Source organism: Paroedura picta, chromosome 11 (assembly GCF_049243985.1).
Source record: "Paroedura picta isolate Pp20150507F chromosome 11, Ppicta_v3.0, whole genome shotgun sequence".
NCBI classification, from domain to species: domain Eukaryota; kingdom Metazoa; phylum Chordata; class Lepidosauria; order Squamata; family Gekkonidae; genus Paroedura; species Paroedura picta.
In genome coordinates, this window is record NC_135379.1 from 46,097,616 (window position 1) to 46,111,855 (window position 14,240).

Consider the following 14,240-nt stretch of genomic DNA (forward strand, 5'->3'; position numbering starts at 1 on the left):
AAGACCCAGAAGTATAAACCAGCCTTGGCTTAGAGTCCAGAACAGTGCATTGATGTTTACTAGCTCAAAAAATGTACACAATCATCACTCACCCCCCAAAAAAGATATTTCCCCTTAATTTTAAACAAAAGATAATGAAAATTTACATTTCTCTAAATGAACACTTTAGCTATCAAAGCTGTCTGGACTAAGCAGCATTAAAGAAAACAAAAACTGCAGCACTCTCGTCTAGTTCTAAAGAAGCGATCAGTTGCTGAAAAGTTTTTTTCATATGCATACAAAGTCGGCTTTTCAATGGTTAGGGTTGAACTTCCATTGTTTCATTTGGCATGAAGGGCTTGACAGCATCAGCCCTGGACTGTAAGGTAGACAAAGTTTGGCAGGAAGAAAATGTTCACTAAGAGACTCCATGGCTGAATATCATGAAAAACGGGGGAAGGAATGTCTCTGGCAAGCCAATAAGCAATCCTTGGTCTTTTCCATTTCCGACATATGTTCCAGTTTCTTCTCCCCTCCTTCAGATCTTGTAACTTCCCATAAAACAATTAAGTCTCCTCCCTCCATTTCTGAAGACATTTTGATGACATATTTTGCCAGAATGTCTGAGGAGCTGGTAAGGATGAAACTACATGCAATGTGGTGGGTCCATGGCTGAGTCTGCTGATTTAGCAGGAGTGTGGGGTGTAAAAATTCAACGGCTGCTGTATTATTGATCAGTCTCAACACTAAAGGAGATCATGAGCACTGAAGGTGGAGTTCCAAGAAATGTGACTGAATTTGAACAGCTGATTATAAAACAAAAAGTGCATATGATGGATACATAAGATTTTACTCCTGGTAGAAACAGAACAAATGGGGAAAAGTGTGATTAACTGGACGTAAAAATTTAAAGCAACGATATCTATACAACAATGGGGAAAACTATGGGGGAAAGATATCAAAAATATCAAATTTACAGATAGTCAGGCATTAAGAGAAAATTGGTGCAAAATGTTTTTTTTTTAAGATGGCATGTATCTCCAAAAGACATTGAGAAAGCAGATATGAACTTCAAAGGAAAATGCTGAAAATAGACAAAGATGGAACCTTCTTTCATATATGTGGTGGACTTGTCAGAGCAATACATTTCTGGAAATAAATGCACCAAAAATGCAGAACATATTAAAGTTTCAATCGCCAGTGGAAGCCAAGACCATGCTATTAGGTGTTCTCCCTAACAAATTAATAAAAGAAGAACAAGAAAGAAGAAGGAGAAGAAAGAAGGAGAAAAAAGAAGGAAAAGGAGAAGGAGAAGAAGGAGAAGGAGAAGGAGACCCCTTTGGGATGTCAATAAAGAAGGGTTCAAGTGTCTAGCTAAAGGTGGTGAACTCTGGTGAGCTCTTTGTGATGTCATTTTAGTAGATCTCCAATTTATAGCTGGAGGTGGGCTTCTGCTCTGACTCCTGGGCTGATTCTGCACTTACTTGTTTTTTTTTGGTGTGGATCCTGCTGAATTCAGATCGATTTGAACTCGGGTCTTCCTCTCCCCCCCCCCTCCCCACTGAAACAGAAAAGTGTTCTGCACTTGTTTTGGAAAACTCAGAAGGGGGGGGGAGCCAAGCCCAAACACAGCCTATTTCTTTCTTTCTATTCTTGAATGGGGGGGGGGGGGCTTGAAGACAACAGAGAAGAAGAAAAAAACCACAAGGCAAATCTCTATCCACAGAAGTAAGGGCTTCTGCAGCTTCTACAGAAAGAAAATTAGGGCTTCCTCTTTAAGAAAAGCTAACAGTCTTGGCTGGCTTCACAGGTTTAGGCAATCAGAGCTTCTGTATCACGGAGTCAGCTGTCCAATCAGAACTGCTCTACCACGGAGTCAGCTGGCTCTACCACGGAGGGAGTGCTTTCTCATGCTTTCTGAACCGCAATATTCCAATAGGTGATTTGCCACTGCCTGTGTCTGTGTCACAAACCTAGTACTCCTTGAGGGGGGGGGGGAGTCTCCCATCCAAATACTAACCGGGTCAACCCTAGTTAGCTTCTGAGAGCTGACATGATCAGGCTAGCCTGCAACATCTACACAAAAGAGTAAGGTGACCAGGGTGTAACCTGCACGGAGCTTTTATTCCAACCCCAGATCGATTCAGTCCCTGCCCTCTACACAGAATGCGATTTCCGTTTGGATTTTGGGTGATTTTAATTTTCCTTCTGCAGAAAGAAGAATTGATCTGGAGTGACCTTACCTTTATTCTGTGATGTCTCAGACTGCTTTTAAGCCTGAATATCCAGCTTGGGGTATAAACTGCATGGAGCTTTTATTCCAATCCCAGAAGGATTGGAATAAATTCAGTCCCTGCCCTCTACACAGAATGCAATTTCCATTTGGATTTGGGGCGATTTGGGGCTACAGAAATATTCCTTCTGTAGCAAGAAGGATTGATCCGGAGTGACCCTACCTCTATTGTGCAATATCTCAGAGTGCTATTAATCCTCAATATCTAGATTGGGAATGAAAGCTCCGTGGTAGAGAACCTCTGATAAGCTACACCTGATCATGTGACACGCTTGCCTTAAAGGAGAAGCCCCTAATTTCTCTCAACTTCTGTCGGTTCTGGATTTTTCCTCCCTCCTCTGCCTTTTTCGATCCTCTCCCCCTCCCCTCCAAGAAAAGAAAGAGGCTCCCTGCCTGGCTCCTCTCCCCCACCCCCCACCCCTTCAAGAAAAGAAAGAAAGAGGCTTGGCTCCCCCCACACCTTCTGAGCCTCCCTAACTACGTGCAGAAAACTTTCCTGTTTCAATGGGGAGGAGTGGGGGATAGGAAGACCCAAGTTCAAAGCGATCTGAATTCAACAGGATTGACAATGGAATAAACAAAGTAAGTGCAGACTCTGCTCTGGACACCTGGATATGGCGAAGAAATGGTAGGGTGACTCCGGATTAACCCTCCTTGGTGCAGAGGTAAAATTAAAATCACCCAAAATCCAAACAGAAATCGCATTCTGTGTAGAGAGCAGGGACTGAATTGATCTGGGGTTGGAATACAAGCTCCGTGCAGTTTACACCCTAGTGTGTTTTAATTTCCCCCAGCCAGTAACTGACATCCCTTCTTCTCCAAAGGAACTCCGGTGAGCTCTTTGTGATTTCAGTTTAGTACGTCTCCAGTGTCTAGCTGGAGATGTGCTTCCCCTCTGACTCCTAGTGTGTTGTGATATCCCCCCCAGCCAGTTAATGACGTCCCTTCCTCTCCATGGGAACTCAGGTGAGCTCTTTGTGATGTCATTTCACTAGCTCTCCTGTGTCTAGCTGGAGGTGGGCTGCTAAGGTATTGTGACTGCTAAGGTATTGTGATATCTCCCTAGCCAGTAACTGACCTCCCCTCCTCTCCATGGGAACTCAGGTGAGCTCTTTGTGATGTCATGTCACTAGGTCTCCAGTTTCTAGTTGGAGGTGGGCTTCCCTCAGACTGCTAAGGTGTTGTGATATCTCCCTAGCCAGTAACTGACCTCCCCTCCTCTCCATGGGAACTCAGGTGAGCTCTTTGTGATGTCATGTCACTAAGTCTCCTGTGTCTAGCTGGAGGTGTCCTTCACCTCGGACTCCTAGTGTGTTGTGATATCCCCCCAGCCAGTAAATGACCTCCCTTCCTCTCCATGGGAACTCAGGTGAGCTCTTTGTGATGTCATTTCACTAGCTCTCCTGTGTCTAGCTGGAGGTGGGCTTCCCTCTGACTACTAAGGTGTTGTGATATCTCCCTAGCCAGTAACTGACCTCCCCTCCTCTCCATGGGAACTCAGGTGAGCTCTTTGTGATGTCATGTCACTAAGTCTCCTGTGTCTAGCTGGAGGTGTCCTTCACCTCTGACTCCTAGTGTGTTGTGATATCCCCCCAGCCAGTAAATGACCTCCCTTCCTCTCCATGGGAACTCAGGTGAGCTCTTTGTGATGTCATTTTAGTAGATCTCCAGTGTCTAGCTGGAGGTGGGCTTCTCCTCTGACTCCTAGTGTGTTTTGATATCCCTCAGTCATTAACTGACATCCCATCCTCTCCAGAGGAATTCAGGTGAGCTCTGTGATTTCAGTTTAGTAGGTCTTTAGTTTTTTGCTGGTGGTGAGCTTTCCCTCTGACTCCTAGTGTGTTGTGATATCCCTCAGTCATTAACTGACCTCCCATCCCATCCAAGGGAACTCAGGTGAGCTCGTTGTGATGTCTTTTCAGTAGGTCTCCAGTTTCTAGTTGGTGGGCTTTTCCTCTGACTCCTAGTGTGTTTGGATATCCCCCAGCCAGTTACTGACATACCTCCTATCCAAGGGAACTCAGGTGAGCTCTTTGTGATGCCATTTTAGAAGGTCTCCTGTGTCGAGCTGGAGGTGTGCTTCCCCTCTGACTACTAGTGTGTTTTGATATCCCCCAGCCAGTTACTGACATCCCCTCCATTCCTAGGGAACTCCGGGGAGCTCTTTGCGATGTCATTTCAGTAGGTCTCCTGTGTCTAGCTGGAGGTGGGCTTTCCTTCTGACTCCTAGCGTGTTTTAATTTCCCCCAGCCAGTAACTGACATCCCTTCTTCTCCAAAGGAATTCCGGTGAGCTCTTTGTGATTTCAGTTTAGTACGTCTCCAGTGTCTAGCTGGAGATGTGCTTCCCCTCTGACTCCTAGTGTGTTGTGATATCCCCCAGAGCCAGGGCCATTCCGCACCAGGATCTATCTAGCAAATTGATTGCGAAACAAAAAAACGTCATTTTAAATAGTGGAATTCGTCGTTATGCATACCTGCCTTTTTAGTGGAATCCAGTTGCGTTTCTATTGTTTCCCACAGGTTTCCGGTCTCGGCAAAAATCGCTAGCCAGGAAGCGATATTGCCGAGCTTTGTCCCGCCCTTGGCCATCAAGCAGCCAATGGGCGGCCGTTATCACACTCCCAAAAAGCCCCTTTCCCTTTAAGGAAGGTTTTTATTTTTTAAAAAACCACACGTTGCAACGAATCTGCGTTGATTCGTTGCAACGGAGAGACCCATCTAACTAGCAGGTGGTGTTTGAGCTGCTGTTTCATCGCTGCCACTCTCCCCCCCCCCCGAGTGGAACCCCCCCCCCCCCCCGCACGAGCGTGAATTTCGGCCGAAAATACAGTGAAAAATAAAGGGAAAATAAACCAGCAAACGGGGCTGTATGTTGCTTCATGCTTGGTGACTTAAAATAGCTCTGGGGAGGGACTGCAGCCAGGGAAGCCTCGCTGGGTAAACGAAAGCTAGCTGGTGTGTTGATCTCTGCACGTTCCAAGAAAGAAAAATGGCGATCGCTTCGCCGGAAGATCAGAGGAGAGAGCCAGGGGGAGGGACTTTGCAGAAACCGCAACAATGGTAACGCACAGAACTTTCCCGCTAGTGTTGCAGATTGGTTACAAGAGTGTAGTGCATTCCAGAGGGTGAATCCACTTTTTGGGATTTCCCTGAAAGCGCTACAACGAAGCGCTTTTTGCGGATTGGTTTCAGGATTGTTGCAGATTGTCAATGACGTTGTGCATAACTGCAAAACAGTAGCGATTTCAATTTGCAACCATTGTGCAATTTTGAACGAGTGCGGAATGGCCCCCAGTTAATGACCTGCCTTCCTCTCCATCGGAACTCAGGTGAACTCTTTGTGATGTCATTTCACTAGCTCTCCTGTGTCTAGCTGGAGGTGGGCTTCCCTCTGCCTAGGTGTTGTGATATCTCCCCAGCCAGTAACTGACCTCCCCTCCCGTCCAAGGGAACTCAGGTGAGCACTTTGTGATGTCATTTCTCTAGCTCTCCTGTGTCTAGCTGGAGGTGGCCTTCGCCTCTGACTCCTAATCTGTTGTGATATCCCCCCTGCCAGTTACTGACCTCCCCTCCTTTACAACGGAACTCAGGTGACCTCTTTGTGGTGTCATTTCAGTAGGTCTCCTGTGTCTAGCTGGAGGTGGGCTTCTCTCTGACTGCTAAGGTGTTGATATCTCCCCAGCCACTAACTGACCTCCCCTCCTCTCCATGGGAACTCAGGTGAGTTCTTTGTGATGTCATGTCACTAGGTCTCCAGTGTCTAGCAGGAGGTGTGCTTCCCCTCTGACTCCTAGTGTGTTGTGAGATCCCTCAAACTTGTAACTGACCTCCCCTCCCGTCCAAGGGAACTCAGGTGAGCTCTTTCTGATGTCATTTCAGTAGGTCTCCTGTGTCTAGCTGGAGGTGGGCTTTCCTTCTGACTCCTAGCGTGTTTTAATTTCCCCCAGCCAGTAACTGACATCCCTTCTTCTCCAAAGGAATTCCGGTGAGCTCTTTGTGATTTCAGTTTAGTACGTCTCCAGTGTCTAGCTGGAGATGTGCTTCCCCTCTGACTCCTAGTGTGTTGTGATATCCCCCCCCCAGCCAGTTAATGACCTCCCTTCATCGGAACTCAAGTGACCTCTTTGTGATGTCATTTCACTAGTTCTCCTATGTCTAGCTGGAGGTGGGCTTCCCTCTGACTGCTAAGGTGTTGTGATATCTCCCCAGCCAGTAACTGACTTCCCCTTCTCACCATGGGAACTCAGGTGAGCTCTTTGTGATGTCATGTCACTAGGTCTCCAGTTTATAGTTGGAGGTGGGCTTCCCTCTAACTGCTAAGGTGTTGTGATATCTCCCCAGCCAGTAACTGACATCCCGTCACCTCTTGGTATAGAAGGAGGCTGTGGTGATGAGGAAAATGGGATTAATGCTTTCTCCATTGCCATTTTAGGCTGTTTTTAGGTTCAGTAGATTAAAACATTTCCCCCCTCAAAGAAGAGCTTACACAAATAAAATTTAATGAAACAAAAACAACAAATCATCTCCCTCTTGGGCTGGATCCAGTTATCTAAGGCCCCTGGATGCACACCATAGACCAAAGCCCAAGGGCAAGAGCTCTTTGGCTCCTTCCATAAGACTCACGCCTCTGGCCACACCCAAGATTTGAAGTCTGCATCAGGAAGGAACAACGGAAGCTCAGCTTGGCCATTCTACAGCTGGCAGTGATTCCCAACACTCCTTGCTGAAAGAGCTAGCCAGACTCCTGTCAACAGAGTGAAGCCAGAGGAGTTTCCCACCTCTGTGTTCCTGTTGCTGTCCACTAAGCCCCCCCGTACAATTCCAATCCTGCTAATCAAGAGAAACAGCCTGAAGGTCTGCAGCTGGAAGGGAGAATCGAGACACATTTCGGTCCAATCTCCTCCAAAATAAGTACAGTTCAGTTACTACTATGCCAGCAGAAAATGGCACCTTTTGATCAAATCCAGGATCATTACAAAATCTGGCCAAGTTAGGAATTATCCAATATTTGTGAACTGCATAAAGATGTAGGCTTTAATCCATCCCCACTGACTGATGAACAATAATCTGGGCATAAGGATTTTGTACCTGAATCTACCAATTCAACTGATTCAAGTCCGAAGGTCCATTTCTGTTATTCCACTACTTAAATGGTGTAATGACTCAGGATGGCGGAATAGAATCAAACCTGATCTTTGTTGATAAGGAAAAGTAGGAATGTGGCAGCAGATGTCATATAAATATTGAAAGATTTTTTTAAAAACTTCTCAAGAAGTGTCCTTAGGACACATCCAGACTGCACTGGGAAAGGGGTACAAAAAAAGAAGAGTGTCTCATGATTTCAAATGTCCCACTAAAACTGCAATTGGAAAACCACATCTATTTAGGTAAAAAAAAAACTGAGCAATCCATTTTTGCCATGCTTTTGCAAATAAGATGTTATATAGCTGTATTTTTCTTCCATTTTGTGCTTTGTTTTGACTTCATGAATAGTTTTTATATTCAACTTTGTTGCCTGTTTTTTTACCACTTTTATTGTACCCCACTTAGACAAGATCTTATAAACAAATATATAGCATTTTCAGATACTTGTGAAATTCATCTGCGGCTGTCAGCATTCAGATACGAATGTATTCACTCAGGCTTGGACATTCAAATCCAGCATCATTACAAAATCTGGCCCAGTTAGCTGTAGACAATGCTCCCCCACTTCCAGGGGGCATTTTTTTCAAGGAACTAATCAAAGGTGTACAATTATTATTAGAATCATAGAGTTGGAAGGGGCCATACAGGCCATCTAGTCCAACCCCCTGCTCAACGCAGGATCAGCCCTAAGCATCCTAAAGCAATTTATTGACAAATCAAGTCTGTATTTTCTGTGACAGCTCTTCTTCACAGACCAACTAGATTAAAACACCTTGTTTCATGGTGTGTGTAGTGGGTGGTGGTGGTGTATGTCCCTATTCTTCCCTCCCTCCCCAGCCTTTGGACCCGAGAGGACTGTTAACTGCTAACGTCTAGAACAGGGGTAGTCAAACTGCGGCCCTCCAGATGTCCATGGACTACAATTCTTATGAGCCCCTGCCAGTGAATGCTGGCAGGGGCTCCTGGGAATTGTAGTCCATGGACATCTGGAGGGCCGCAGTTTGACTACCCCTGGTCTAGAAACAGGGACTAGGGCATGCTGTTGAACTTGGAAATCCAGATTCATAGAATGGCAGCTCAAAAGATTTAGTTATTTAACCATATTGTAAATATGCTTCAATTTCCTCCCAAACTGCTATTTGTTTCTATCCTGTTTTTGAGATGGATGAAGCGAATCACCTATCTGTCTCTTTTTCTCCCTTCTCTCTCTTTGTCACTGCTGTTATTGTCGATTGTCATCTGAAGGACAGGCATCCTCTAGGGGTGCTTGAGAGACTCCGCCATGGTAACATATGTTCAATGAGGAACAAAAATGCGTTATGTGTTACATGATGGGAGAATAGTTGACAGTAAAACAAAGAAACATGAGTTACGCCAGAAGGAACAAGAAATAATAAAAACAGACATCCAAACATCGAAATGGTAGGGAATACCTTGAGGAAAACAGATATTTACATGGAGAATGTTAAGAGGGAAAGTTCATGTGAAAGGAAGTGTACAAGCCTAACTTTTATTTTGATTGTAGACGGAGCTCAAGAGTGGCCAATAAACTGTCTTAAATCTTAGTAAGAAAGACAGGCTATAATTGAAAGAAATAAAACTCTAGAATCTCTTATTCTTTTACCTGAAAGCAACACTGTGAATGCATATATTAGAATGGGCAGGACGGCCATCATTGTCACATGATTCTTGAAGGCCTAAGTCCTTTGAAGACAGTCAACACCACCAAAGTACACTGGGAAATTCTGCTATAGAAGCAACAATTAGGGAGGTTGAACTTCGCTGATAAGGTGGTCGTCCCCCAGGTCTCACTCTTTTTGCATCAAAGCCACCACCCATATAGCTTGGGTGGTGGCCTTGATACAAAAAGAGTGAGACCTGGGGGACGACCACCTTATCAGGGAAGTTCAATTGTCAGGAAGGATCCCCCAAGACATTAAGGTTCATTGGCAGGTTATGCCAGGTAGGGAGCCTGTTGGCAAGAAGTCACGCTTGCGTATGGGACTCCCTGAGGACAGGGGTCTCCATAACAAGGCTGGCCACTAAACGGGCACGGCCTACCTGGCTGGGAGGCCCGGGGCCTGTGGCCAGGTGACTGGGATACCAATGGAGGCCCATTGGCCCCCACCTAATTGCCTCCCAGAATGAAACTGTGATGAACGGTGACCTGCCCTCCCAGCTGGGAGTGAGACGAGGACCTGGAGCGCCAAAGTTCAGTCATAATGCAGCCGGATGGCTGATGGGGTCAGGCTCCCATACCAACATCAGGCTAACCCTCTGCTGGGGGTTCTGTTAATAATGGCTGTGGCCATTTTATCTGCCAAAATTGGAGTCACATCCTTGCTGGTTTGGTCGCCACCTCCTAGTCAACAGAAGGTTACTCTCATAGGGCTTTGACTCTGCCACTGTGATGCTAACTAGTGAAATAGGTCTGTAAAATGAAGGACTGGAACAAATGAAAAATAAGAAGAAACAGTCAACCCTAGTTCACAAAACAAGCTGAAAGGGCTGGTAAACAAATCAGTGTGTGTCAATATTTCAAGTCTAGATTTTCACTGCAATCCCCAGATTACAAAATCTGACATTCCGCCTTTATGCTTGTTTAAATTTTGTTAGTTGATTAAAAGAAAGTCCCTTCACTGGCAAAATGAATCAGTGAAATTAGTATGAGCATCAATATTTTCTGAAAATGAAGGCAACAAAAGTTGGCTAATTAATGAAGACATACCTGGTTTCAAGTATCATTACATGGAGGCCTATTGTGCATTGTTACACCATACATACTAGTATGTCAGCCACCACTGTTTGCTTGTAATAATGTAGTTCAAATCCCCATTCATCACTGAGGCATCCTGGGTGACCTTGGGCCAATCTCTCTCAATCTGGACTGTCCCATAGGATTGTTCAAGTAGAGACCCTGAGTTCCTTGGAGATAGGACAAAAATCGAATAGATCTATCTAGCAAGTATAACATATTTTCTGAAGATTTTGTAAGATGTTTCATCAAAATTCAAAGAAGGTTTTTTTTAAAAAAAGAAAACCAGTAGGAATCTGTCCTGTTCCAAAGAGATATTTCCAATGATTATAACGGGGTTTTGTGCAACTAAGTACTACCACTAACAGGTTAGCACAGTGCCTGGAAAACCTTCTAACCTACTTGATTATGAGCCACGAGACATGCAACATCTGGGTAGATATTTATCTTGTTAAATTAAACATGCATCTGGCCCCTTAATTATCAACTGTAATTGACAACTTTATCATCTCAGAGCACTATTCTGTCCATGCCGCACTGGTAGACATAATTAGGTAATAATTAATGGCTTTTTAAGTGCATTATTTCCTGGGAGCTGGGTTGTCTGTGCTCCTGTTAGAAGTTTATCAGGCATCAAATCTCACTTGCCATGTTGCTCCAGCATTGGTGAGTTTCATTTAAGGTATTAATTCCTATTTTAAAGCCATTGTCTTATTTTAATTTCTTATCCCCTTTGGGTTTTGTTTCTGATGCAGACTTACTATTCCAGAGTAGGCATTGGCAATTCAATTCAGCCCAAAAGTAGCTGAATCAGCCCTTATTAATGCACGAGTCAGCCAAATAGAATCCGAATCAACATTTTCCCATTACTTTAAATGGCCAAATTGAGCCTGTGCGAATCGCCAAATCGCCATTTGGCATGATTCAGCGATTTGGACAAGCTGTGTGGGCATTTAAAATGTTAAGGAAAGCAAAAAGAGAAAGGCAAACACCTTTCCTGCTCTTGCCTTCCTGCCTTTCCTGGGGGTGGGGAGAGGCATCTTCTCCAGATCACTGGCTAAGCTCCCTAGTGGAAGCTAAGTCTCTAGTGAAAGGTGAAAAAAATGTACCTTTCCCCCCGCCTCTACTCTTCTTCTCCTTGTTGTTTTAATTTAAAATTTATTTTCCTTTTCCCCCTCACAATTTGGGTTTCTGTGGTGGGGTTATGATTTTTTTGTTCTCTTTCTCTTCTGGGCTTGCTGGCTTTCTTTTAATTTTTTTGACTTCCACTTTTATTGTGATTTCCTCTTTAGGTTCTGCTGTCTCTGTGGGGAGGCTGTGTGTATTGGGGTTTTGGATTATCTGTTCTGGTTCCTCTTTTGTGTGTTTTGTTGCATTTAATTTTGGGTGTGCCTAGAGTTGGACTCCCAAGGCCAACTTTTAGAAACATGGGGGTTCTTTTGAAGAGGGGCTCCTGCAGCCACACGGCAAGTTTGGTACCTCTACCTCACCCCCCACCCTCACCCTGAGCCCAGAAAAGACAGAAAGGGGGAAATCACCATTGACTTGAATGGCACTATTGGTTTCAATGGTGCCAAAATGATTTGGATGCATCTGAATTGATTCAGACGAATCAATAATATACTGTGGTTGATTCAGACAAAACAATTCAGGCCAAATTCAAAATTTGGCCAAAACTGAGTCAACCCTCTCTTTGCACATGCCTATTCCACAGTGGTTTATATAATGGCCTCCCTTTGGGGACATTTCATAAGAATAAGAATTATTTGCTAGAAGGTGGATGCTTTTGAACTCCAAAGCCTTGTTTTTACAGAAGCATCTCAAAAATATAAACCTTAAACAACTAACAAGGTTTTCTTCCCCACATCTTTGTGGCAGAAGTAGCTGTTAAGGTTGCCACAAGATTTCCTGATGAAACAACAGCCTAACAAAGCTTCCCATCTTGAATTAGAAATATGAGTTACTCCTTGGCTGAAATCTGTGAAGGGTTATCATGACTCCAGACCTATCATGCAGGGGATAAAGAACAATAAAAGGTCCTTAAAAGTGGTGGACAAATAGAGTTGGCACTAAGATAGCAGACTACTAAATTATTTGAGGAACGTGGTGACAAGGAAAAGGTGGAGCTTGTAGACTGAGCTACTGTCTTCAGGTTATGATAATGAAGCCATAACCAATCACCTCAGGCATAAGCAATACCACAGTGTATCAGAGCACAGAACATATTAAGGTACCTCACATTGAGTCAGACTATTGGTCTTCAAGGTTATTTTTGTCCACTCTGACAGGCAGCATCTCTGGAGACACCAGGGATTGAACCTGGGCTTTCTGCTTCCACAACGGATGCTCTATCATTGAGCCATTTCCCTGTCTATTAAAGACAAACAAACATGAAATTGCTTTATCAATACTGCCAGCTTGGCGTAGTGGTTAGGAGTGCGGACTTCTAATCTGTTGAGCCGGGTTTGATTCCGCGCTCCCCAACATGCAACCAGCTGGGTGACCTTGGACCCGCCATGGCACTGATAAAACTGCTCTGACCAAGCAGTGATATCAGGGCTCTCTCAGCCTCACCTCCCTTACAGGGTGACTGTTGGGGGAGAGGAAAGGGAAGGCATTTGTAAGCTGCTTTGAGACTCCTTCGGGTAGAGAAAAGCAGCATATAAGAACAAACTGTTAATAATTAATAATACATTAATACTTTATTTTTCTAGCCTGCCCTTCCAATACTGCCCAGGACAGGTAAACAGCATCATAAAAACATCATAACAATTACGTTAAAACCATAGTGATTTAAGTTCCCCCCAACCGATTTGGGAGCTGATTGCTCCATCTCCCAGCAGGTGAAGTTGGCATTTCTTGGTGGTTATTACAAAAGCACTTACTAGCTCAACATGGTTGAAGATCCTTGATGCAGGTCATTCCTCGGTTCAAAATTCTCAATGTGTCATTTGACAGGGTGACAAACAATTTTCAAGGGCGTGATCCACACAAAAATTTCTCAGGTCTTATTTCTTATATCTGGACTCCTGCTTTTTAGAGGACTAGAGTTCCCTCCCCATTCGTGGCTTTCCACAATTTTTGCTCATGCCCTTGAGATCAATCTCTAGTTATATCACTAGCGGATGACGATATTCTAAGGCAAGTTGAGTAGCAACCGGAATTCAGTTCTCCTTTTATGTTTCACTGGATCAATGTCTTGCTCATCTTAAAGTCTGAATCTTCCCCCATGAATTTTTTTCATTTTTTAAAACAATAGCCTCAATTTATGCCAGGTTTTCAAAAGTTTTTTTTTTAATAATCAAAGGAAAAACAAAGAACAGATGTGGGCTTTTAAGTCTTCGTTGCGCCTCGGAATAAATGTACCACTTTGGAATAACAAGTACTAGAGAGGATAAAAAGCCCGCTGGGCAGAAAAAGGAAGATATGTGCATATGACGATAAGTTCAAAAGTTCAAAACATCACAATAATCAACAGTGTGATTAGTAGTTGTGCTGTAATCAATTACTTATTTTATGACAATATATATATTAGAGAACATCTGCAAAACAACTGTGTACAATATCTCCTACCCAAATGGCTTATAAAGCATCTGTAGGATCTCTGTTACTTGATATCAGACTATATGAGGAAAGTGTTGCTTACTGAAAGTTCAAAAGACGTATGGGATGACAAGCTACAACAAAACAGGGTGGGTGGGAGGGAAGCTGCTCAGGCAGTGAGCCTGGCGCAAGAGGCGGGGCTTCTCCATAGGGTGTCTTTTAAGGTGCCCTGAGCCCACACCCTGGTGCCAACGGTGCGGGTGCAAAGCTCTCGTGCAGCGCCTGCCCTTCCTGCTGCCATAGAACCCCCCCCCCCCTCGGTGCGTCTTCCCAACACCTGCTCCTCTGTCACGTCAATGGTGGCTGCAGCTAAGTCTTTACTGCTTTTTATTTCCAGGGTCTCAGGCAGAGGACTTCCATATCCCCTACTACCTGATCCACGGCTAAAAAGGCAAATGGGATTTTGGGCTGTATCAAACGGAGTATCGTGTCCAGATCACGGGAGGTGATGGTACCGCTTTAC